The 26,704-nt window shown below is 44.4% G+C and overlaps 1 pseudogene; it reads left to right on the top strand.

Moving 5' to 3' along the window:
* The first annotated feature begins 773 nt into the window (after positions 1–773).
* Positions 774–7,218, top strand: LOC147981509 (uncharacterized; annotated as a pseudogene).
* The last annotated feature ends 19,486 nt before the right edge of the window (positions 7,219–26,704 follow it).

Here is a 26,704-nt window from a genome sequence, read left to right as displayed (position 1 = left end):
CCGACCGTGAAGCTACCTGGGAACGCGAGGATCACCTCCGTTCTGAGTACCCGGCGTTCTTTCAGTCCTAGATCTCGGGACGAGATACTTTCATAGTGGTGGAGTGTTGTAACACCCCGGATGTAACTTTCCCAATTTGTACTCCAACCCTTGCCGTTCCCGGCGTAAAGTTAATTTATTATCTCGGGTTCGGGTCTTTGTCTCTGTGTGTTGTTATCGCTGTCATGCATCTCATATCATGTCAATATGTGCATTGCATTTGCATACGTGTTCATCTCATGCATTCGAGCTTTTTCCCCGTTGTCCGTTTTGCATTCCAGCGATTCATTCTCCTCTGGTGGTCATTTCTAGCTTTCTTTCGTGTGGGGATTAAACATTTCCGGATTGGACCGACACTTGCCAAGTGGCCTTGTTTTACTACCGGTAGACCGCCTGTCATGTTTCCTATCATTTGGACTTAGTTTGATACTCCAACGGTTAACAGAGGGACCGAAAAGGCCTCGTGTGTGTTGCAGCCCAACACCCCTCAATTTTGGCCCAAAACCCACCTAACTCTGTTCCATCATCTAGATCGTTCGATCATGATCGCGTGGCCGAAAACCGCACCTCATTTGGACTCTCCTAGCTCCTCCTATGCCTATAAATATGTCCCCCTCGAAATATCCTGAATCCCCTCCTGTTCTAACCCTAAAAATCCCCTCGCGCGCACCGGAAATGTCCGCCACACCGGACATATCGCCCGGCGCCGCCCGCGGCCACTAGCACGCTGCCACATGGCGGCTCCCGCCCACGCCGCCGCCGAGGCCCGCCGGCCCGAAGCCGGCCCCCTTCCCGCTCCAACCGGGCCGCGCCCGCGCCCGCTAGCGCCGCCGCCACCCTCGGCGCCCGTGCTCGACGCCGCCGCGTCCTTCCGCCGCCTCCCCGGACGCCGCGCCAAGGCCCGGCCGCTGCAGTCCTCGACTCTCCTCACCGGCAAGCCGCCGCCCGGCCTCCTCTTCTCCTCCGGTGAACCTCTGCGTTCGTGCCCCGGCGAGATCCGATCCAGATCTGGCCGTGAACAGTAAACCCTAGGTCATTTTTTCCTCTAAGTCCTGAAATTGCAGATCCAAGTGCTCCTGTTCGTAGCTCCGTAACTTTGCATCCGTAGCTCCGATTCATGCATATAGCATATCAAAATGTTCATCTCAGAGAGTACATCATTTCATTCCATTGCATCATTTTCATTTGAGTTCATCTGGATGCCCGAAATGCTGTTAGAAGAGGGCTACTTGAGATAATTGTCAGATCTGCTGCTCCATTTAGGTTTTGTCATTTTTGCCATGATTAATGTGTGCATGCTATGCCCATGAGTTCTACATATGTTTTGTTAAGAGTTTTGTCATCTTTCCAGAGGTGCAACCCATGTATTTTTGTGATGTGTGTGGTGACTAGTGCAAGCTTGCAAAGTGGTGTACTTGGTAAATCTGTTTTTCAGAGACTTTAGTATTTTCACTAAGTCCTGGATCTGTTTATCTCATGATGCCATATGTTCATGTTGTTTCCTAGTGATCCGTGCCTCTTTTAAGGATGATCAGTAAGGATGTTTTGTTAATATTGTAGTGCTCTATCCATCCATGTATTTGTTTATAATTATGGAGCACCCTAGCTTGAGTCAATCGAGCTCTACTTTTGCTACTTTGTGAATCTGGGCAGACTGTCAACTTGTTTGCAATTTTGCCGATGATGTTGTAGTTGATCCATGCATGCTATGCTATTGTTCTTGCATGTCTAGCTTGAATTTTGTGCCTTCTTGATGGATGTATGCTTGTATTGCCATGACTTGCACCGTAGTGAGTGCATCGAGCTCGTAAACATGCCTACTTGAGTTATATTTCAGCATTTCTTTATATCGTTTTCAAGCCGTAACTCCGATTTCCAAACCGTAACTCCGATTCCGGCGTTCTTTATATCGTTTTCAAGCGATTTCATCTCATCTTTCCAGTGGCACACTTGGATTTCCAAGTTGAGGCCAGGTTCTTGCATTTCCTGTCATATCTTGCATTTTGCATCCCGCATCGCATCCCGCATAGCATATTATCTTTGCATTGTGTTGTTTGAGTTTGCACGTGGTTGATTGTATCCTTGTTGCTTGTTTGTCTTGTTTGGGTAGAGCCGGGAGACGAGTTTGCTAATGAGGAGCCCGTTGAGTTTGCTTTCGAGGATCCAGTCAACTCTGACAAATGTGCAGGCAAGATGATCATACCCTCGAAATCACTACTATCTTTGCTATGCTAGTTTGCTCGCTCTTTTGCTATGCCAATGCTACGATGCCTACCACTTGCTTGCAAGCCTCCCAAATTGCCATGTCAAACCTCTAACCCACCATGCCCTAAGCAAACCGTTGATTGGCTATGTTACTGCTTTGCTCAGCCCCCTCTTATAGGGTTGCTAGTTGCAGGTGAAGATTGGAGCCCGTTCCTTGTTGGAACATTTATTTACTTGTTGGAATATCATTATATTATCTTGTTATCTTAATGCATCTATATAATTGGTAAAGGGTGGAATGCTCGGCCTCTCGCCTAGTGTTTTGTTCCACTCTTGCCGCCCTAGTTTCCGTCATATCGGTGTTATGTTCCCGGATTTTGCCTTCCTTACGCGGTTCGGTTATAATGGGAACCCCTTGATAGTTCGCCTTGATTAAAGCTTTTCCAGCAATGCCAAACCTTGGTTTTACCATTCGCCACCTAGCCTCTTTTTCCCTTGGCTTTCCGGAGCCCGAGGTCATCTTATTTTAAACCCCCCCCCCCCCCGGGCTAGTGCTGCTCTGGGTGTTGGTCCGAACTGAGCTGCCTGCGGGGCCACCTCGGGGAAACTTGAGGGTTGGTTTTACTCGTAGCTAGTCTCATCTGAGTGTGCCCTAAGAACGAGATATGTGCAGCTCCTATCGGGATTTGTCGGCACATTCGGGCGGTGTTGCTGGTCTTGTTTTAACCTACCGAAGTGTCTTGAATTACCGAGATACCGAGTCTGATCGGAACGTCTTGGGAGGAGGTCTATTCCTTCGTTGACCGTGAGAGCTTGTCATGCGCTAAGTTGGGACTCCCCTGCAGGGATTTGAACTTTCGAAAGCCGTGCCCGCGGTTATGGGCAGATGCGAATTTGTTAATGTCCGGTTGTAGATAACTTGCACCTTAACTTAATTAAAATGAATGTACTGAGTGTGTTGCCGTGATGGCCTCTTCTCGGCGGAGTCCGGGAAGCGGACACGGTGTTGGAGTAATGTTTGCGCAGGTTGCTCTCTAGTTTCTCGCTCGCGCTTTGCCTCCTCTTCTCGCTCTCTTTTGCGAATAAGTTAGCCACCATACTTGCTAGTCGCTTGCTGCAGGTCCACTCATATTTTACCCTGCCTAACCTATATGCTTAAATACTCTTGATCGCGAGGGTGCGAGATTGCTGAGTCCCTGTGGCTCACAGATTACTATTACACTAGATGCAGGGCCTGATGATTCCGCTCCAGGAGACGCGCTTGAGCTCAAGCGGGAGTTCGATGAGGACTCTCAACGATACTATGTTTCCTTTCCCGATGATCAGTAGTGGTGCCCAGTTGGGGGTGATTGGGACAGTGTCGCTTGTTGGGTTATTTTTTATTTTGGCGCCGTAGTCGGGCCATGAGTGTTTGGATGATGTAATGTTATTTATGTACTTGATTGACGTGGCGAGTGTAAGCCAACTATGTTATCTCCCCTTTCATTATTATATTACATGGGATGTTGTGAAGATGGCCTAACTTGCGACATATGCCTTCAATGCGATTATGCCTCTAAGTCGTGCCTCGACACGTGGGAGATATAGTCGCATCGAGGGTGTTACAGCTTTAGTGCCTACACTTTAGCGCCAGTTACCAAACCGGCACTAAAGGGCCTTACGAACCGGTGCTATTGCCCGGTTCCGCACTAGTGTATCTAGCATTGCAAGGTGAACCATTTCGTGGGAATGATGAATCCAGTACTTCTTTGAACAAGGGGAATTTTTTGGAGTTACTTGATTGGGTGAAAGAAAGAATTTCAGAAGTGAAGGTTGCATTTGATGAGCTATGCCCTCAGAATGCCAAAATGACTTCTGGAAAAATTCAAAAAATCATTGCTAAACATTGTGCACAAGCGGTCACCAAGGCAATCAAAGAAGATATGGGTGATTGTCTTTTCTCTGTTCTTATTGATGAGTGTCGTGATATATCGGTGAAAGAACAAATGGCCATGGTAATCAGGTACGTATTTAAGTTTTTGAAGTGTCTATGTGCTTTTTGGACTTTTTGTTGTATGTAGAGTTGTCAACTAATTATATGACTTCCTGTAGGTATTTGAGCAAACAAGGAGAGACTATTGAACGCTTTCTTGGTATTAAGCATGTTCCGGACGCAACATATGCTTCTTTAAAGAAGGCATTATTGGAGGTTTTTTCTTAGCACGGTCTAGTTGTTGCACGACTACGAGGGAAAGGGTATGATGGGGCATCTAATATGAGAGGAGAATTCAATGGCCTTCAGAAGTTAATTCGAGGAGAACCCATATGCTTTCTATATCCATTGCTTTGCCCACCAACTGCAGTTGGTAGTTGTTGTTGTTTCGAGATGCTGCAAGGGTGTTGAGGGTTTTTTTGAATATGTGACCATGATTGCTAATCTCAGTACTTCATCTTGCAAGAGAAGGATAAATTGCTTGACAAGCAAAAGGAGGTTCTTTTGGATAAGATTAAGAGTGGTGAGATGCCGACGGGAAGAGGGAAAAATCAAGAAACAACCTTGGTCAGACCTGGAGATACAAGATGGGGCTCTCATTGCACAACCTTATCTCGCATTGAATCAATGTGGGATGCAGTCATAGAGGTTTTGGGCATTGTTGAGGATGATGTGCGTGTTCCATGTAGGGCAGGAGGTTTGGTTCATCAAATGGAGACTTTTAGCTTTGTGTTCATCTTCAAGATGATGCTAAAAATCCTGCGCATGAAAAATGATTTGTCTCTTCTATTGCAAAAGAAGGATCAAAATGTTGTTCAGGTATGTGATCGATCATGCTATATGTATCTAGTCTGCTCGATATATTTTGTTCATCTAAGCATACATGCCACTAAAATTGTAATTATCTCATTTCGGGCAATGTCATTGGTTACGGATGTGAGAACACGTTTGTTCAACTGGAGAAATAATGGTTGGGAGCCACTCTTGGAAGATGTCAAAGCCTTTTGCACCAAAAACGACATTCCGATACCAAATATGGATGACATCTTTACAAAGTGGGAAAATCAAGAAAAGGTGGATGAAACAATGTCAGAGTTGATCATTTTTTCCGCGTCGACACCTTCTATGCTGCCATAGACTCCATCACCACAGAGTTTGATCGTCGTTTTAATGAGGTATCTTCAGAGCTGCTCCAGAACTTCTCTTGTCTTTACCCAAGAAACTCCTTTTCTTGGTTCAATGTGAATAAGCTTGCTAGACTCACAGAGATTTATCATGAGGATTTCTCAGATTATGAACGTGAACATATAGTTGATAACCTAGAGCTATTCATTATCCATATGAGAAGAATTGAAGACTTTAGAGCTTTTCATGATATTGCAAGTCTAGCTAAAAAGATGATTGAACTTGAAAGGCATGTCATGTTTCCTGCTGTTTATCGCCTCATTGAGTTGGCATTGCTACTACCGGTAGCGACGACAGCAGTTGAAAGAGCCTTCTCATCAATGAAAATCATCAAGACTGTGTTGCACAGCAAGATGTCTGATGGCTGGCTTAATGACTTGATGGTGTGTTACATTGAGCGAAAGATCTTCAAAAGTATTGATCTTGGTAAAATTAAGGAAGATTTTCAGAAGGAGGATAGGGCACTGCCAATACCTGGGTCTTGTAGATGCCATTAATGCTTCATTATCGGTATGTTTTAGGTTGTTTTCCTATTTGAAACATGTCTACAATTTCATTGTATTTGGTTATTTCATTTGTAGTGGACAATTTCATTCCTTAGATTCACATAAAGAAAAATCTTAGTGAGACTTCGCTCCACCTTAAAAAAAATTCGTGGTCCGCCTCTCTCCCCGTTGTCTGTTGGGACTTGAACGACAACATATCTTAGTTCATCTACAGTTGCAGCATGCTATCCCAACCACCGCACCACCTGGGAATCATCTACACACTACAACAAACGAATTCACCAAGCAAACATATTCCCTTTAATTAGAAGGAAAAACCACACCGGTTTAGCTACCTATACGATCTAGCGACCTTAAAATCAGCGGCTTGGCTTTGCTAAAGGTGTTCTTATAAAAAGAGGAGATCTATGGTGTTAGTGCTACAGAAAAATCCAGCAGGATATTCAAGGAATTTATGGATATGTTACTTGCCTGCAGAGATCGACATCTGAGGACAAACTCAACGACTTCGCAGAGGTAAATCGGTGTGCCACCACCCACAAGTCATATAGTAGGTTTTAAAACCGTCAATGCACCCCGTCGTCGTCGCCCCTGCACCATATAAGCTCAGGGTGGATGAGTAGAACAATTAATCTTGACTTCGCAGCCTGGCATGTGGACATAGGCGGGGTGGCAACAGCCATGTTTGGTCAACCGTGGCCATGGAGCGCGTTCTTATAAAAGGTAAGAGATATGTGGTGCTATTGCTTGAACAAAATCAAGCAGGCTATGCAGGGAATTTACTGATATGTTACTTGCCTGCGAAGATGGACAGGCAAGGACGAACTTGACGTCGTCAGAGATTTAAATGTTGTGCCACCAGTCCTTAGTAGGTTCTCGAATTGTCAATGCATCACATACAACAGCAGCATCCCTACTTTAGAACACCACCGGTTCACCTTAATTACCATACCTTGCATGAACCATCACCATCGTTAGATTGCATCTTTGTCAGAACATTGAAGTCAAAGATATTAGGTAGACCATGGATTAGATAGAGGATTGTACATGGTAATAGGCACTATATGCACATAGTTAAATCTCCCCTCCAGCCAATATTCTTCTCGGGAAAGTTGGTCAAACACAGAGAAGTTTTACCTTAAAAAAACAAAAACAAAAAGATGCAGTTGTTGATTGCCTCCCAGGACTTTGTGTATGTCGATCTGCTTGCCGCATTTGCAGAAGACTCCTCTGCAGATTGCTCGGCTGCGTCCAAGAGGTGGCCATGATGCCGACCCTGGAGTGCAGGCCGAAGATGAATTGATATCCTAGCTATTCTACCTAGCGGCGGCGTAGAACTACCAATATATAGTACAATGAAAATTACAGATAGCTAACTCCGTGTGTAAAAAAGTACAGATGAAACTGGGTTTCTGATTTCTTCTTCCAACATATATGGCATTTCTCTGCTTAAAAGAACACCCTAATCACACATATCCACTATGTAGATTGCAACACTGTACTACGAACTGACCAGAATATGCCTATGAAAAATCGTTCCTATATAACACACATCTATACCAGATTTACCTACGTTTATAGTTCTCTTTTATGCCAGGAAAGGACCTTTGTCTCAAAAAAGGAAGAACCTTAGAAGGCAAAGCTGAGGGCTGCAAGGAGTACCAGACTACCAGTCAGGATGTGATGACGACTGTGGCTGAGGGTTGAATCCATCTGTACATCAGGCGTTTGCATCTACCATCAGGCGTGTCTGGGGCTGCAACCTCTGCCGATCTACACCAGATGAAGACGGGTGACATAGGGTGCAATCTAGATCGGTCAGAACAGCAATTACTCCTCGGGGGCAACACGTTTCTTCTCTCCAGTCTCACTTCTCCATGGGTCATCCATTGCCACCCCCTCTACAGATCGCAGATGTCGCTGCGTCCATCTCCTTTGAGCTTCGTTCTTCACAAAATCATGCACCGCTAGCTTCCTGTCCTCCTATCAAACCTCCTTCCCTTTTTTCACGTGGGGTATTACTTTTATTGATGGCATTGGCGGCTAGCTTCTTTTGACCTCGTAGCCGCACGTGGACATAGGCGGTCCGACGGCAGCCACGGCCAATCGGTCGACCTTACCATGAAGTCCTAACTCGGTGTGGCGGCAGCCACAGTCGATCGGTCGACCATGCCATGGAGTCGTAACTTAGATTGTGCAGGGATAATAGGAAGATACATATTGCATGAATATGTTTAAGGAAGGATCGATCCATTGCTTTGTATGGAGAGAGAGAGAGAGAAAGAATAGGGAGGAGAGATCGGTGGAATTGCATGAGTATATTTTAGGAAGGATCGATCCTTTACTTTGGAAGGAGAGAGAGAGAGAAAGAATAGGAAGGAAAGACCGGTCACCGGTGGAATAGTAATTGGATGGTAGTTAGTAGGAGGGATCCGTGGAGTAGTAGATGGAGATCAGGAGATGGAAGTTAGTATTAAATCTCTTCTGTCACAAATTTGAGAAAGGTACATGGGCCTTTGAATTAAATAATTCTTTTCGTAGAATTGGAAAAGTATCATTGGGTATTATATCAGATAATCTAGACCATTATTACTTGGTCCCACCAGATTAACAGTTCCTAATTTCTGATTAATTTGATAATTTCTTGAAAGTATGTAATTAGTATAGGTATAGATATGGGCCTCTGTTGGGCCCAGCCACGTGTCGACGTATCAAAGGCATGTCTCCTTCAATGGACGGGCGACATCTGGCCCACTGACGAGCTGACAGGTGTTCCCTTCGGCGAATCAGAATTTTACACGTGGAAATTTTCCATTGGTCAGAGCTGTTAACGGGTTATCGGATCCAAAATCTGACCCGATAGCTTAACGGCGTTCCGTTACAGTGGATGCCACGTGTCGGTCACCCTTGACGAAAGCACTTCTGTGACGCGCGATTTATCGTTATGGAAGTGGACACTTCCATGATGATAATTTTCGTAATGTCATGGAACACTTCTACGACAGCACAGGTATGACTATCTTGATTCTGTCATAAAATCATCATGGATGTACATGGATGACAAAAAACACGACCTACTGTGACAAACACGTATCATCACCGAAGTGTATTTTTTTTTGTAGTGTGAAGGCGCCGCTTTGGGAACCTTGGGGCTGGGTGGCGCTTGTGGGTGGTGGGCGACGGCGGTGTTGCGGCCCTATCCTAGCATGGATCTGCGTCCGTTGCTTGGAGATGGACTCACGTAGGTGGAGGTCGTAGTTTGGCGTCATAGGGGCGTGAATGGCGGAGGCACCTACCAAGGTTGGCACCTCAATCTGCTCTGAAGATGGACTAGTGGAAGATGGCGGCGACGACACATGTGAGTGCGTCAGACCGGTTTGTCCCCTGGACCCGGTATGTGGCTCGGTCGGGGCCTCCGGCTTTAGATGTTAGTCTTAGGTGAGAGGTTTGGGTATTTAGCCCAGCTTGCACCCCTTCATCATATGGATTGGAGTAGCGGGAGATGTTGCCAAGATGGCGGATTTAGGCATATTGTTGTACTACCTTGTAAGGTCCTCAAGAATAATCAATAAAATGACCGTATGCATCTCCCAGATGCAGAGGCTGGGGTCATCCTCCTTTTCTTAAAAAAATATTCGAAGCCATAATCATCTTCTGTATCTTTTGGACGAAGACAATGCAATTATGTGTTTTTTCCTATTCTTGCTTTTTTTAATCCAACAAAATCAAACTTGTTAAAAGATCATTGGCAAGGATTAATTTACAAACATACTACAATTTCTTGACTAATACTATTTTTACATTTTTCTTCCCGTTTTACTTTCGAATCCAGACTTGCAGCACCTACCTCGTATCATCGTATGTGTATTGGAATCACATCCAATTCATGTACGTGACCATGTATATATAAGTTAATTTTTCCTACTTTCTGTGCCCGGTGATTGAAATATATGTCGGCGGCTGATTGTTCGTATGTGTCTGCAATAGTGTATTCCGTATAACCCATGAATCTTTTAATCTTGGCCATTAAAAGTAAGAATTAATTGTGTAGATACTTACCCTATCTAAACACACCATATAATTATTTGCCTCTTGTTTTATATAATAATATAATATAATAGGTACATAGATCAGACAACAATGGAATTTCTCTGCAAGCTTACCGCGATACTCGTATAATGAACAGTCCATGATGCCAAGCCAACTAGTGTTAGCACAATCATGACCTAGAGTCTAGAATGGACGCATGTTGCCCCACAATACGTACACTCAGGCACACACCAATAAACCAAGCAGAGAGTCGTTACGCTATGGCAACCATGACTGTTGCCCATGGGAGTTGGTAGCCTGGTATCACATACCGACAGTCACCTATAACTCACCGAAGGATAACTTCATATCCTTAGATGAGTCCAAGGTTGAGGATGTACCTCAACTTGCGTCAGACGAGAATGAGATTTTGACCGTCCCATTTACAGAGAAACAGGTGTTTGAGGCCATTTCAAAAATGAAGAACAATAAGGCTTCAGGGCCGGATGGTTTTTCGGTGGAGTTTTATAAACAAATGTTGGCAGATTATCAACGGGGATCTGCTTCCGATGTTTCGTGATCTATTCTCTGGACAGCTTCAGTTGTTTCAACTTAATTTTGGAACAATAACTCTACTTCCTAAGAAAACAGAGGCCGTTCGTATTGAGCAGTTCAGGCCTATCTGTCTTCTTAATGTAAGTTTCAAAATTTTCACCAAGGTCGGGACTAATAGACTTACGCAAATTGCGCACTATGTGGTGCAACCGTCCCAAACTGCTTTCATGCCGGACAGAACACTAGTAGAAAACAGGGCTTTCGTTCGGGCAGGGCAAGCCCATTAGTCCCGGTTCAGTCACGAACCGGGACCCATGGGGGCATTTGTCCCGTTTCTTTAGCCCAGGGGGCCGGCCGGGGCCTCGTGGGCATTGGTCCCGGTTCGTATAGACTCGTTTGTCCCGGTTCTAGGCACGAACCGGGACCAATGGGCCTCGCTCCTGGCCCACAAACATTGGTCCCGATTCTTGGCTCGAACCGGGACAGAAGGCTGGGCTTTAGTCCCGGTTCCAGCTATGAACCGGGACAAATGAGTTGCCTATATATACCCCGCCGCCACAGCAGAGCACTCCATAGTGCTCTGTTTTTTCTGGCCGGCGAGGAGAGGGCATTCGGGTGCTCTAGCTCACCTCCTATGCACATGAGGTGTTCAATTAAATGCCCGAGTCACGCTAATTAAGTTTTCTCCTCTCGAAGCTCGACCTCCAAGCTCCATTTTCCCCGAGATTTGTCTAGGTTTAGCGGTCCGCCATGTCCCGTCCCCGTCTTCACCGCTGTTGATCGCCCACACCGATCTCGTCGCCTGCACCACAGTGGTGAGACTTTTATCTTCTTCTGAAAGAAAAAATTCTTACTTTAGATACATACTTGTCTAATTTTCTTACTTTTATTATTGCTTGTTATTATATAGTGCGATGGTTTTGGTATCCGCCCCCGTCGGCTCTCGTCCTAGCTATGATTCGGATGTGGTATATATTATCTTTTATAACTATTTGGTTCATTTATTGTTTATGACAATTATGCCCATCAAGTTGACATAGATTTTATTTATGTAGGAGGTAGTTGAAGCGGAAATTCCAACCAACCCTATTGTCGAGAGGTTAAATTTAGTTGAAGAAGAAAACAATTACTTGAAGGAAAAAATAAAAAAATGAGGAGGAGAAGATGATATTGGAGTTGCATGTTGCGGATGTCGTCGATGATCACAAGATCAAGATGGATGCAATGCGGTTGAAGATTAGAAAGATTAGAAAATATGCCATTCATACCGAGGCTTGGTATCATTATGCCGTTGGATCAATTTTTACCTTGGTTGTGATTATGATCGCATTTGTTTTTGCATTGAAAGGTTTTACATAGTTTCAATGTATGGTTTAACGAGATGCTCTGGAGAGCTATATGTTGTTCAATGAGAACTATGTATGTACTTTGTTTTTAATGTGATGATGAACTTCTATTAATTTGTTGGTCACTTATCTATTCATGAGAGCTATATGTACTAAATTGATGATGTGGCTTTGAATGGTGCATTTTCAACACAGAAAAACTATGGAGTTCAAACAAGTTTAAAAAAATGAAATCCCTTTGTAATAGACGAGTTTCCGTATGAAACCCTCATAGTTCGAAAAAGATTGTCCGTTTTGTACACGAAGTGCATCCAGTTTTGGCCGTAAGCCCCTATACTTTCTAGAACATGCTATATGGGTGAAATGATGATACCATGCCAATTTTCAACCTTTTCAGAGTTCATTTGTAGTGCTTTTCAATTGCAGGGTCTTATAGCTGAAAAAATCAGTAAATGCATGAAAAATAATAAATGAAGTCAGAAAAGGTTGAAAATTGATGATGTGTCTTTGAATGGTGCATTTTGAACACAGAAAAACTATGGAGTTCAAATAAGTTCAAAAAAATGAAATCCCTTTGTAACAGACGAGTTTCCGTATGAAACCCTGATACTTTGAAAGAGATTGTCCGGTTTGTACACGAAGTGCATCCAGTTTTTGCCGTAAGCCTCTCTAATTTCTTGCACATGCTATGTGGGTGAAATGATGATACCATGCCAACTTTCAACCTTTTCAGAGTTCATTTGTAGTGCTTTTCAATTTCAGGGTCTTATAGCTGAAAAAATCAGTAAATGCATGAAAAATAACAAATGAAGTCAGAAAGGGTTGAAAATTGATGATGTGGCTTTCAATGGTGCATTTTGAATACAGAAAAACTATGGAGTTCAAATAAGTTCAAGAAATGAAATCCCTTTGTAACAGACGAGTTTCCGTATGAAACCCTAATACTTCGAAAGAGATTGTCCGTTTTATACATGAAGTGCATCCAGTTTTTCCGTAACCCTCTCTACTTTCTTGCACATGCTATGTGGGTGAAATGATGATAGCGTGCCGACTTTCAACCTTTTAAGAGTTCATTTGTAGTGCTTTTCAATTTCAGGGTCTTATAGCTGAAAAAAAATTAGTAAATGCATGAAAAATAACAAATGAAGTCAGAAAGGGTTGAAAATTGATGATGTGGCTTTGAATGGTGCATTTTAAACACATGAAAACTATGGAGTTCAAATAAGTTCAAAAAATGAAATCCCTTTGTAACAGACGAGTTTCCGTATGAAACCCTGATACTTCGAAAGAGATTGTCTGTTTTGTACACGAAGTGCATCCAGTTTTTGCCGTAAGCCTCTCTACTTTCTTGCACATGCTATGTGAGTGAAATGATGATAGCATGCCAACTTTTAACCTTTTCAGAGTTCATTTGAAATGCTTTTCAATTTCAGGGTCTTATAGCTCAAAATAATTTGTAAATGCATGAAAATTTAATAGCAAAAAGAATTATCATAAAATAAAATAAATAAGTAATTTGAAACAAAATAGTATAAACTTAAATAAAATATATAAGTAGAAACAGAATAAAATAAAATAAACTTTAATAACATAAATAAAATTTATGAAACTAAAATTATCAAAGTATTTTCTGTTCAAACATTATAAGGAACCTCTAAAATTTATGAAAGTAAAATTATATAAAATTGATGCAACTAAAATTATCAAAGTATTTTCTTTTCAAAATCATTAAGAGCAAAAGGAATTTTCATAAAGAACTTTTTTTGTTAGAAACTTTAATACCAAAAAGAATTATCATAAAATAAAATAAATAAGTAATTGGAAACAAAATAAAATAAAATAAATAAGTATTTTGTTTTAAGTAGAAACAAAACAAAGATAAAGCAAAAAAGAAAACAAAAAAAACTGAGAAAAAATTAAAAAAATTGGCACCTACTGGGCCACCACGGCCTAAATACGACTAGAAACCCATCCATGGTCTAGGATTCAGGCCCGCAGAAGGCCCAGTAGGCCCATCAGGCATAGCAGTCACAATTAGGCCCGTAAGCCTGCAATGGAGAGGAGCTCGAGAGGGGTGCGGCAGTAGGGCTCGAGAGGGGTGCGGCAGCGGGGCTTATAAATCACCGCGCGCCCCTCTCAACTAGCGAGGTAGGACTAAACTCCCACCACCACCCCGCTGTGCAAGGCCTTTGGTCCCGGTTGGTGGCACCAACCGGGACTAAAGGGGTGCATTCATACCGGTTCATGGCACCAACCGGAACCAATGCCCCCCCTTTAGTCCCGGTTGGTGGCACCAACTGGGACCAAATGTGTCTTTCCCGGTTGGTGCCACGAACCGGTACCAATGCCCTGGGTATATAAGAAAAACACTTAGCAGTTTCGACCAAATCCATCACTTCTTCCCCCGACGCCCCTGCTCCTCCTCGCCGTCGTCGCCCGACGCCCCTGCTCCACCTTGCCGTCGCCGTCGCTGTCGCCCGCGCCCCTGCCCCGGCCCGCCCCCGCCGTCTCCGTCGCTCGTGCCCCCTGCCCCGGCCTGCCCCATCGTCGTCGTCGCCCCTGCCCCAGACCCCGCGCACTGCCCCGCCCCCTCCATCGCCGTCGCCGTCACCACCCACGCTGTGAGCTTCCCCGGCCCACTGTCGTTTTTATATTAGTAAAGTTTATGTATTTTTTTGTTCATATATAATGTAGATGTATAAATATATACATATATATATGGACGTATGTTTGTATTTATGGATGGATGAAAATATTGATGTGATGTTTTTTTTGTTCATAGACCTTTTTATGTTCATAAAATTAGTTTTTTTTTGTTCATATATAATGTAGATCTATATGTATGTGTATGTATGTATGGATGGATGTGTAGTTATATTATTTTACTTTATGTTTAGTTTAGTTTTAAGATTAGGAAAATTTCAGATGTGTAGTTATATTTATTTAGATGTATAGTTAATTTAGATGTTGTAATTTGTTCATAAAAATTGTGCACTTTTGTATATAAACTTTATTTTTTCATATGTACGAAAATGTAGAATGAAAACGAAAACAAACATATAAGAAAAAACAAAGGAAAAAATGAAGAAGGAAAAGAAAACCGCCGCGCCCGGCCCGAAAACAAACACTGAAATGCTCAAGAAGTAAGTTAAATCGATCATTATCGCACCATATCAGCAACTTTGTACATTTCCTGATATCAAGTAATTGTTTTTTTTTGTCTGGCAGGGTTTGAACAAAATTCACCAAAAAAGCTCTGGGACTGCCAAAGAAGCTGCAATTTAGACACCCAAAAGTAAGTACTACTAGCATGTTCCGCGCATCTCCTAGTTATTCAAGCGCTATTTTCATCAATACCATTTATAGCATGCTTACTTATCAGTTTGATTGACCTCTATTTCTTGTAAAGTGGTTGGGGCAGGAAGCCGGGTATAATTATTGTGGATACTACGTTCGCGAGTCCATCCGCCACACGACCTGTGAGCGGGGCTACTCTGACGAACAATATGAAGTGCGTAAGCAATAATATTCATTATTTTATTTTATTACCATCATTTATGTTGAGTTTCATTTATTCATATATATATATATGTATTGACCCCCTTCTTCAAATTAGATCTTTCGGATGCGGGATGAACTCCTACCACCAGATCGTATGCGAGCAATTCAAGAGGAATTGGCAGCATTCTTCCTTGACCACGTGATCGCTTAAGACGGAGAATACCATGTGGACCCTAAGTTCATATATAATTAGAAGATTATATTGTAAGAGATAATTTTATTGTATATATGTAGCTAGTAGCGTCGGATAGATATACGAGAACTTGTTGTTCGACCAATCTCTCGGAGGAGAGGTGGTCGATATCACTTCTCTCTATATGCATATGTTCATGACGATCTTCTGTTTCCTTCATTTGCTTACTAGCTAGCGTGTCGAGTCCTCTCTATACGTATATATAATACGTAGCGTACGTCGACCAAGCACGGAGATAAGAGAGGACACTTCTCTCTATTAATTAGCTAGATAACACACTATATGAAATACCTAAATTAACACCCAAAACCCCTAAACCAGCCCCTTTCAAAAAAAGAAAAAACCTCAGCTTCAGCCAGCTGCTGATGCGTGGATGCCTTTTGGTCCCGGTTGGTGTCACCAACCGGGACCAAAGGCCCCCCTGCCTGGGCTGGCCGCAGCGGCCACGTGGAGGCCCATCTGGCAGCGCTAGCAACCATTCCGGGTTAGCCAGGCATCTGTCGAGCCGTACTCTAGTGTAGGTACCCCTAGCAACCTTTTATTCAAAAGTCCAATTTGTACCCGTATATCCTGTGTCAGACAATCCACAAGTGTCCACTGCTTCACGAAAGCCATCTATCTGTGCTTGGCTACGGCTTCCCACGCCAACATGTTCGCTAAGATTCAGGACCTCATTGAAGTCACCAATGACCACCCATGGCCTGTTTTGCGTCTCGGATATGTTCTTGAGGGTATCCCATGTGTTTTGCCTATTAGGTACCTAGGCCTCCCCATAGACAAAGCAGATTCTGACCTGTATATCAACCATATTGTCAACTAGGGCATCAATATGATACCGCGAATAACCGAGAATTTGCACTTTTATTTCATCATTCCAAAAGATACAAAGACCACCGCTGCGTCCAGAGCTACTAACTGCAAAACTTTTATTAAAACCTAAACCTTACGCTAACTGTTCTACCCTCGATCCTTCTAATTGTGTATCAAGAATACAGAGGATTGAGGGGGCAAACTGCCTCGCAAGAGTGCAAAGCTCCCGAACTGTCACGGCTTTGCCAATTCCGCGACAGTTCCAGCATAGGAGACTCATTGCGCTGGGCGAACCCCTCCCTGGGGGTTCGCCAAACGTGCATCAGTAGTTTTGCTGGATGTTGCACTCTTTGCCATGTTTGTTTCAGCAGTGGAAGGACTCAGTTTATTTCTCTTTGTCTCCTGCTTAGGTGTCGGGCTCGAAGTGACCGGAGGTAGCATCGCTAGCGGGTTTTTGTTTGCCATGATGGACTGTTGCGGTTGTGCTAGTTTGTCCGCTACGGCAGTTCTCTTCCTATTTCTGTCAAGATCTTCCATCATCACATCACCAGCCATTTGCTCAGGATCAACGACAGGTTGGCCATCAAAAGCACCGTGACCAGCTGTAGCTCTCCGTGCACCACGCCCTGTTCGACCGCGTCCATGGCCTCCTCTAGGGCTCTCATTCTCTCCAGGGCCTCTGCCAGGACCCTGGGACCATCCTGCTTTTATGTCCTTAAAGACTAGTGCGTTTGGACGGTGAAATCCATCGCCACAGTCCTTGTATTGATGCCCCAAGTACCCACAAACAGCACACCAATCCGGCAGCCTCTCGTAATTGATTCTGAAGATCACACGTTCCACCACATCCTTTCTCTTAACAACCAGCGAGACCGCGTTTTTCAGAGGCTTCGTAACATCTATTCGCACTCGAACCCTGGCAAAATTACCTTCAAAATCTTGTGACTTCGGTTCAGCGATATGAACTCTCCCACCGTAGCAGACAGGGCTTTAATCTTGGGAAAGTAACCATCCGGTAGATCATGTATCTGAATCCATATATCGATCTTTTTGAGCTCGATGGTCGATGGCTTGGTTAATCCATCATAAGGCGCCAGGACAACTGCCTTCCCCTTGAAGTTCCATGGTACCTCCTCCATTACCCTCTCCCAATCGCCGAGGCACGAGAATTGCAGGGTATAGAGGTTTTCTTCCAACGGCCTGATCTTAACTTCCTGTGCCAGATCCCATGCCACCCTCATGCCCCTGTAAAACCAGTACTGGCTATAGGATTTTTCGGTGTGAACCCTAGCTATTGCCATCCACCTGGTTGCCTCCTGCGGAAGTTCACCATCCTCAACCACGACGTCTTCCAAGTCATCTTCCTTTAATCCTAGTTCCTCCATCATCGCTTCAAGTTCGAAGGAGCTCGAACCCGACGAAGATGCGTTCGCAGCCATGATCCTCTCGCTCGGGGTGTGGATCCGCGAGCGGTATGGCCAAAAAACATCAGTCCTGTGCTCTCAAGCTAGATATGATGAATGCCTATGACAGAGTTGAATGGGACTACCTCCGGGCTGTAATGCTGAAGCTAGGATTCACTCCAAGATGGGTGGATATTGTTATGAATATGGTATCTTCAGTGAAATTTTCTGTCTTGTTCAATGGTAAAAAGCTTGAGCAGTTTTGCCCCTCACGTGGTATCCGTCAAGGGGACCCGATATCTCCATAGTTGTTCTTGTTAGCAGCAGAGGGCCCGTCGTTCCTATTAAAATCACAAAGAGAGTCATCCAATTTGGGTGGGATACAAGTGGCTCCTACGGCGCCACTAGTTAACCACCTTCTATTCGCTGATGACAGCCTGCTGTTCTTCAAGGCAAATGGTGTGGGAGCTACCGAGGTGAACCAAGTGCTGGATATATATTGTACTGCTTCAGGCCAGCAAATAAATTTTGACACGTCCTCTATATTCTTCAGTAAAGGTGTCCCCGAGGTGGTTCGGAATGAGATCAAAATCACCCTGAACATCCCCAATGAAACTCTGAATGAGAAATACTTAGGCATGCCAACGGACGTTGGAGCCTCCAAGAATGGCGCGTTCAAGTATTTGAAGGACAGACTGTGGAATAAGATCCAAGGATGGGTTGAGAGAACTATGTCCTCCGCGGACAAGGAAGTGTTGGTCAAAGCGGTGGCTCAAGCAATCCCAGTATTTTCTATGTCGTGCTTCAAATTACCAAGGGGTTTATGTGAGCATCTCAACAAGTTGATTAGGAAGTTTTGGTGGGGAAGCAAGAACGAGCAACGCAAGCCACACTGGGTCTCTTGGAAGGTGATGACCCAACCAAAGAGCATGGGAGGCCTGGGATTCAAAGATTTTGAGCTGTTTAATCTAGCTATGCTGGCCCGTCAAGTTTGGCGTATGCTACAGGATCCTCATTCACTCAACGCACGCATTTTAAAGAGCATATACTTCAGTGATTCCAGCATTCTTGAAGCGCCACTTGGGAGTCATCCAAGCCAGATTTGGAGAGCTCTAGTGGAGGGACGTGATATACTAAAGTTGGGTCTAATCAAGTGCATTGGGAACGGAGAAAGCACGGACATTTGGTCCGAAAACTGGCTCCCTCGCCCGGAGATGATGAGACCTTATGGTTGCCTATCTACTATACCACCAACTACAGTGTCAGAGTTGATAGATCATACAAGTGCAGCATGGGATAGGCCAAAGATCAATGCCACTTTCCTAGCTTTTGAAGCCAAGTTAATCCTCTCAATTCCTTTGCCCACGACACCCATGCAGGATTTTTGGAGTTGGGCGCATGAGTGATCTGGCCAATTCACCGTGCGTTCAGCATACAATATGTTGGTCTCGACGATGCAATAACGAGAAGCCTGGCTGGAAGGGGTATCGGGGTCCTCAACCTCTCATGCAGATTCCAGTTCTTGGAAGTTCCTGTGGAAGACGGAGGTGCCATCCAAGGTTCGTATGTTCTTATGGAGACTTTCAAAGCAGTCGTTACCGACAGAAGACGTGAGGGCACACCGGAAAATGTCTACGACAAGCACTTGCGGACTATGTGGAGCTCCGGACTCTTGGCGCCATAGCCTCCTTGATTGCACTGTCTTAAGATGCACTTGGGCGATCGTGGATGATGAAGTGGGCAGTACTATCATAGCCACAGATGAGAGCCGAGCCAAGAGTTGGCTCTTTAATTTGATGGAATCCCTATCGCACCACCAGTTCACCTTGGCTGCAGTGACACTATGGGCTATATGGACATCGAGGAGGAAAGCTATTCATGAGGGTATATTTCAGACCCCACATGCGATCTCAGCGTTTATAAATAGGTACATGAGAGACCTTGATGTGCTCAGGAAACCCGAGAGGCAAGTGCAGGCGCCGTCGGCAAGGAATACGGTGGCGCGCCCCAGGGTGCCACCGGCAGGCTATGTCAAGATTCATGTAGACGCGGGCACGCAGATGCAGAGAGGAGGCTCAGCCGTGGCCATATGCAGAGATAACCAGGGGGCATTCTTGGGCAGTTCTGCTCTCGTTATAGCTGGAGTTTGGGACGCTCCAACGTTGGAAGCAATTGCGTGCCGCGAAGCAGTGGCACTTGCTGAAGATCTCAATCAACATAACTACATCGTGGCATCCGACTATAAGCAACTGGTTGAAGAGCTAGTCAAAGGCGGTCAAGGTTTTTATGGTGCTGTTATTAGAGAGATTAGACATAGAGTATCTCCTACTAGTAAGTTCACTTTTGAAAAATGTGAGGCTAATGTTGAAGCCCACAAGTTAGATAAACACGCCTTATCTTTAGTTCCAGGGCATCATGTGTGGCTTGGCCCACCACACGATCAATCTTGTATCCCACTCTCTGTGGACTTCGAGTAATAAAAGGCTATTACCCCCCAAAAAAAGCAGGTTCGAGCGTCCACGCGAGCGAGCAAAGATGCAACGACCACTCTGTTCTCTCCCCATGACTCAAACCCTAATCCCTAAGCTAGCGCCGGCGGCGGCTGGCCAGGTCTCTCTAGGAGTGGGCAGGGCAGGCAACGGTGACTGAAGGAGTGGGCAGGGCAGGCAACGGTGACTGACGGCGGGGCAACCAGTGGCAGGTCAGGCAACGGCGGCGTAGTCGGGGGCGAGAGGGTGGCGGCACCGCGGCAGCAAGCGGTGTCTCCAGCCAGGGCCTAGGCCAGGCGCCTAGCAGCAGCAACAGTAGTCCGGCCGTCCGGCTACTTCTGAGTCCAGCCGGCGCAGTCACGGCCAGATTGCCCGGAGATGGAAAGGAAGAGGAAGGCAGTAGGAAATCCAAAGGAAAGGGGAGGAGGTGATTTCTCAATTTTCCTGAAATTTTGTCGCAAATTTTAACAGTAGCTTGAAGCCTCAAATTCAAGCCAATTGTAGCGACATACTAATGTTGTGAACACTCTGGTTGTGAATTGCATATTTGAAAAGATATTTTGAAGTGCTTGGTAGTGGCAGCAGCTCGAAATCGAACCCAAGTACTCGTGAAAGTGTCAATGTTTCGGCGGCACATGCCACTCACCAAGATCAAGTGAGTTCGGTGGAAGTAGAGCATGAAAATTTGATGGAAACTAAACAAGTGGAAGAACAAACTACAGATTCTCTTGAAGCTATAGTGGAAGAGAATGTTGAAGTTCATGAAGTTGAAGGTATATCTGTTTTTAGTGAAGGTTACATAAATGGTGATCCTGGACTTCGCATTCCACTTGATAGATTTTCCCCCAACATTAGAGATGATGTTAGATTTTCTTATATATGAATGGGTGCAACTCGACCAACTAGTAGCACTTTCCCCCCAAATAGAAATGGAAGATGCTTCCAGCCACAATTGTATAAGGACTTTGATTGGTTGGAATATAGTGTAACAAAGCATAAGGCCTATTGCTTCTATTGTTATCTTTTTAAGCATGACCAAATGGATGATAAATTTGGGCATGATGTTTTCTCCAAATTGGGTTTTGACTGTTGGAAAAATGCGGTTGCGGCATTCCGTAAACATGTTGGTGGGCCATGTAGCATCCACAATGTTTCAAAAACAGCATGTGATGATTTTAAAAATCAAGGGGCAAGTGTGAAACGTAAAGTTACAACTTACATCAAAGGTTCACTAGTCAAGTATGAAACTCGTGTGGATACATCTTTGGGCATTGTAAGTTATCACTAGTAGAAAAAGGGTCAAATGTGAAGCACATTAGTGCCGGTTTGAATTTGAGCCGGCACTAATGTGTGCATGAGTGCCGGTTCCAACGGCTAGCCGGCCGCTCTCATTAGTACCGGTTCGTGGTGAAACTTTAGCAACGGTTCGTGCCACGAACCGGTAGTAAAGTGAGTGGTGGCCGGATGTTGTCAGTCCAAGGCCCCTCTAGCACCTTTAGTACCAGGTCGTATCACGAACCCGTACTAAAGGTCGTCCTACATAGACCCTTCGTCCACCCGAGCTCGCTCTGTTCTTCCCCTTTCCCCTCTCCTCTCTGTTCTTTTTCCTCTTCCTCTCAAGCTCATCACACATTTTGCCCAAAATTTGTCAAGATTTGAAGGCCCCCATCCATTCAAATGATCACAAAGGTTAGCAACTTTGTCCTTTCATCTCTGATTGCTAGATTAGCTCGTGCAATGCTTTATATAATGATTGATTTTTGAGTTTAGTAATTTGGGAGGAATTATATATATGTGCTAGTATTTGATTTATATGCAATTTGAGGTCAAAAATAACACTTAGTTTGCATATGTAGGTGTGGTTTACTTAGTACCTTCTAAATCTCCGTCGTAACCACCATCGACCGCTTGCAACGTCCCGTCGCCGGCACCACCTTGTGGTGAGCCTCTTGTTCATGAAGTTTTATATAAAAAATTGATGTTTGTGTGATTTGGATATATAGTTACTCGTATAATTATCTTACAGATACGTTGTTTGTTATACATAGTGCCATGGTTTTGATATCCGTCCCCGTCGGCCCTCGTCCGGGTTATGATTCGGATGTGGTATATTCTCTTTTAAAACTATTCATTGCATTTCGTGTTTATGAAAAATTATGCCCATCAAGTTGACATAGATATTTGTATATAGGAGGTAGTTGATCCGGAAATTCCAGCTGACCCTATTGTCGAGAGGTTAAATTTAGTTGAAAGAGAAAACGAGGATTTGAAGGAAAAATTGAAAAGAATTGAGGGGGGAAGATGGAATTGGAGTTTCATGTTGCCGATGTCGTTGATGATCACAAGATTAAGATGGAGAAAATGCGCTTGAAGATTAGAAAGATTAGAAAATATGTCATTCATAGTGAGGCTTGGTATCATTATGTTGTTGGATCAATTGTTACCTTAGTTGCGATCTTGATCACATTTGTTGTTGCATTTAAATTCTTTAGCTAGAGAGTTATTTGTTTATCGCATTTAAATGTTGTATGATCTTTATGTATGAACTTTATGTATTGTATTAATTTGGTGTTTTTGGTGCTGTGTATTGAAGATGAGCCGGCAATGGATGTACGATGACCGATGCTCTCCTGAGTTCATTAATGGCGTGCGTACTTTTCGGCTTGCGGCTGAGGCAAACAAGCGGGCGGATGGTTTTATGCCTTGTCCATGTGCTGGCTGTAAGAATGGTCACAATTACTCTACATCAAGAACCATTTCACGTCCACCTGTTTGAGTCCGGTTTCATGCCCCACTATAATGTTTGGACCAAGCATGGAGAAAGAGGGGTTATGATGGAAGACAATGAAGAAGAAGAGGACGACGACAGCTATCCTGGCCATTGGTTCCCTGAATAAAATGATACAACAATGAGGGAAGAAGTTGAGCCGGTAATGCGGGAAGAAGCTGAGCCGGCAATGCGGGAAGAAGCTGAAGAAGAGGCATCAGATGAGCCCGTTGATGATCTAGGTCGGGCCATTGCTGATGCAAAGAGAAACTGCGCAAGTGATTTGGAGAAGAAGAAGTTGCAACGCATGTTAGAGGATCACAAAAAATTGTTGTATCCGAATTGCTTAGGTGACAAGAAAAAGCTGGGCACAACACTGGAATTGCTACAATGGAAGGCAGAGAATGGTGTATCTGACAAGGGATTTGGAAAGTTGCTGGTAATGATAAAGAATATGCTTCCAAAGGACAACGAATTGTCCGAGAGTACGTACGAAGCAAAGAAGACTGTCTGCCCTCTAGGGTTAGAGGTGCAGAAGATACATGCATGCCCTAATGATTGCATCCTCTACCGCGGTGAGTACGAGGATTTGAACGCTTGCCCAGTATGCGGTGCATTGCGCTATAAGATCAGCCGCGATGACCCTGGTGATGTCGAGGGCGAGCGCCCCAGGAAGAAGATTCCTGCCAAGGTGATGTGGTATGCTCCCATAATACCACAGTTGAAACGTTTGATCCAAAACAAAGAGCATGCCAAGGCGATGCGATGGCACAGAGAAGACCATAAGAAAGAAGGAAAGTTGAGAGTACCCGCTGAGGGGTGGCAGTGGAGAAAAATCGAAAGAAAGTACGGGAAGGAGTTTGTAGATGACGCAAGGAACGTATGGTTCGGTCTAAGCGCAGATGGCATTAATCCTTTTGGGGAGCAGAGCAGCAACCATAGCACCTGGCCTGTGAGTCTGTGTTTGTATAACCTTCCTCCTTGGTTGTGCATGAAGCGGAAGTTCATTATGATGCCAGTGCTCATCCAAGGCCCTAAGCACCCGGCAACGACATTGATGTGTACCTAAGGCCATTAGTTGAAGAACTCTTACAAGTGTGGAATGGAACAGGTGTACGTGCGTGGGATGAGCACATGGGGGAAGAATTTGACCTAAAGGCGTTGCTGTTTGTGACCATCAATGATTGGCCTGCTCTCAGTAACCTTTCAGGACAGAAAAACAAGGGATACCGCGCATGCACGCACTGTTTGGACGATACCGACAGTATATATTTGGCTAATTGTAAGAAGAATGTGTACCTGGGACATCGTCGATTTCTTCCGAGCAGGCATCCCGTAAGAAAGAAAGGCAAGAATTTCAAAGGTGAGACGGATCACCGGACGAAGCCTCGCCACCGTACTGGAGCTGATGTACATGATATGGTCAAGAATTTGAAGGTGGTCTTTGGAAAGGGTCCTGGTGGACAACCTGTTCCGAATGACGCCGACGGACGCGCACCCATGTGGAAGAAGAAATCTATATCTTGGGACCTGCCCTATTGGAAAGACCTAGAGGTCCGCTCTGCAATCGACGTGATGCACATGACGAAGAATCTTTGTGTGACCCTGCTTGGCTTCTTGGGCGTGTATGGGAAGACAAAAGATACACCTGAGGCACGGGAGGACCAGCAACGTATGCACGGAAAAGACGGCATACATCAGGGTCATGCAAGCTACGCTCTTACCAAAGAAGAGAAGGAAATCTTCTTTGAATGCCTGCTCAGTATTAAGGTACCGTCTGGCTTCTCGTCGAATATAAAGGGAATAATAAACATGGCAGAGAAAAAGTTCCAGAACCTAAAGTCTCATGACGGCCACGTGATTATGACACAACAGCTTCCGGTTGCATTGAGGGGGCTTCTACCGAAAAACATTCGATTAGCCATTGTGAAGCTATGTGAATTCCTCAACTGGGACTAATGGGCTTCCTAGCCTGGACCAAAGCCCCCTTTTCTACTAGTGCAATGCAATCTCTCAGAAGGTAATCGATCCAGAAATCATACCAAGGTTAGAGAATGATTTGGTGCAATGTCTTGTCAGTTTCGAGTTGGTGTTCCCACCATCCTTCTTCAACATCATGACGCACGTCCTAGTTCACCTATGTGAAGAGATTACCGTTTTGGGTCCTGTATTTCTACACAATATGTTCCCCTTTGAGAGGTTCATGGGAGTCTTAAAGAAGTATGTTCATAACCATGCTAGGCCAGAAGGAAGCATCTCCAAGGGCCATGAAAATGAGGAGGTCATTGAGTTTTGTATTGACTTTATTCCTGACCTTAAGCCGATTGGTGTTCCTGAATCACGGCATAAGGGCAGACTGGATGGAAAAGGCACGCTAGGAGGGGATCAAATAATATGTATGGACGGACATTCTCTCACTGAAGCACACTACACAGTTCTACAGAATTCCACCTTGGTGGCTCCGTATATGGATGAACACAAGAATTTGCTACGCTCCAAACACCCGGAGCGGTCTGATGACTGGATTACACGTGAACAAACCAGGAGTTTCGCCAGCTGGTTGCAGACACGTACCATGCATGATGCCTCTATTGAAGATGACATGTACTTGTTGTCCCTGTTACCATCTTCGAATATAATGACTTCCAAAGGGTACGAGATAAATGGTAATACATTTTACACGATCGCCCAAGATAAGAAGAGCACCAACCAAAACAGTGGTGTCCGCTTTGATGCAGAAACCAAGACGGGAAAGGAAACATATTATGGTTATATACAGGACATATGGGAACTTGACTATCGACATGGTTTGAAGGTCCCTTTGTTTCGGTGCATATTGGTCAATATGACACAAGGCGGGGTAACGGAAGACCCGCAGTACGGAATGACAACAGTGGATCTCAACAATCTTGCGTATGCAGACGAACCATTCGTCCTAGCCAATGATGTGGCACAGGTTTTCTATGTGAAGGACATGTCTACCAAGCCGAGAAAAAGAAAAGATGAGGAAGCGAATGCATCGTACTATGAGCCAAAGCGGCACATAGTTCTTTCTGGGTAGAGAAACATCGTGGGAGTGGATGACAAGATAGACATGTCAGGAGATTATGAAAAGTTTGATGAAATTGCTCCATTCACAGTGAATATTGACCCGAGCATCCAGTTAAACGATGAAGATTTTCCATGGCTACGGCGCAAAGGGAGACACGTGAAGAAAAAGTTTCACGCCCAAAGATCTGGGATGTGATCGGCTTCACTATCATCACTTTCTTCTGTGTTTCACACCCAGGAGGGAATCTCTGTAATAGTTAGGGTAGCTAGTTATGTGTTTTGGCATTTGAAACGCGAAGAAATTTTATTTGCAAGCAAATTCTTTCATGCATTTACTAATTTTTTCAGCTAAATAACCCTGAAATTGAAAAGCATTTCAAATGAACTCAGAAAAGGTTGAAAGTTGGCATGGTATCATAATTTCACCCACATAGCATGTGCAAAAAAGTAGATAGGGTTACTGCAAAAACTGGATGCACTTCGTGTACAAAATGGACAATCTCTTTCGAAGTATCAGGGTTTCGGACAAAAACTCTTCCGTTACAAAGGCATTTCATTTTTTAAATAACCTAAGCATTACCAAATTGAATATA

The sequence above is a fragment of the Triticum urartu genome, chromosome 3A (genome assembly GCF_056163025.1).
Source record: "Triticum urartu cultivar PI428250 chromosome 3A, HENAU_Tu73, whole genome shotgun sequence".
Taxonomy (NCBI): Eukaryota; Viridiplantae; Streptophyta; class Magnoliopsida; order Poales; family Poaceae; genus Triticum; species Triticum urartu.
The sequence above is the reverse complement of the archived record's forward strand: the minus strand, read 5'-3'. Positions and strand labels throughout refer to the sequence as shown.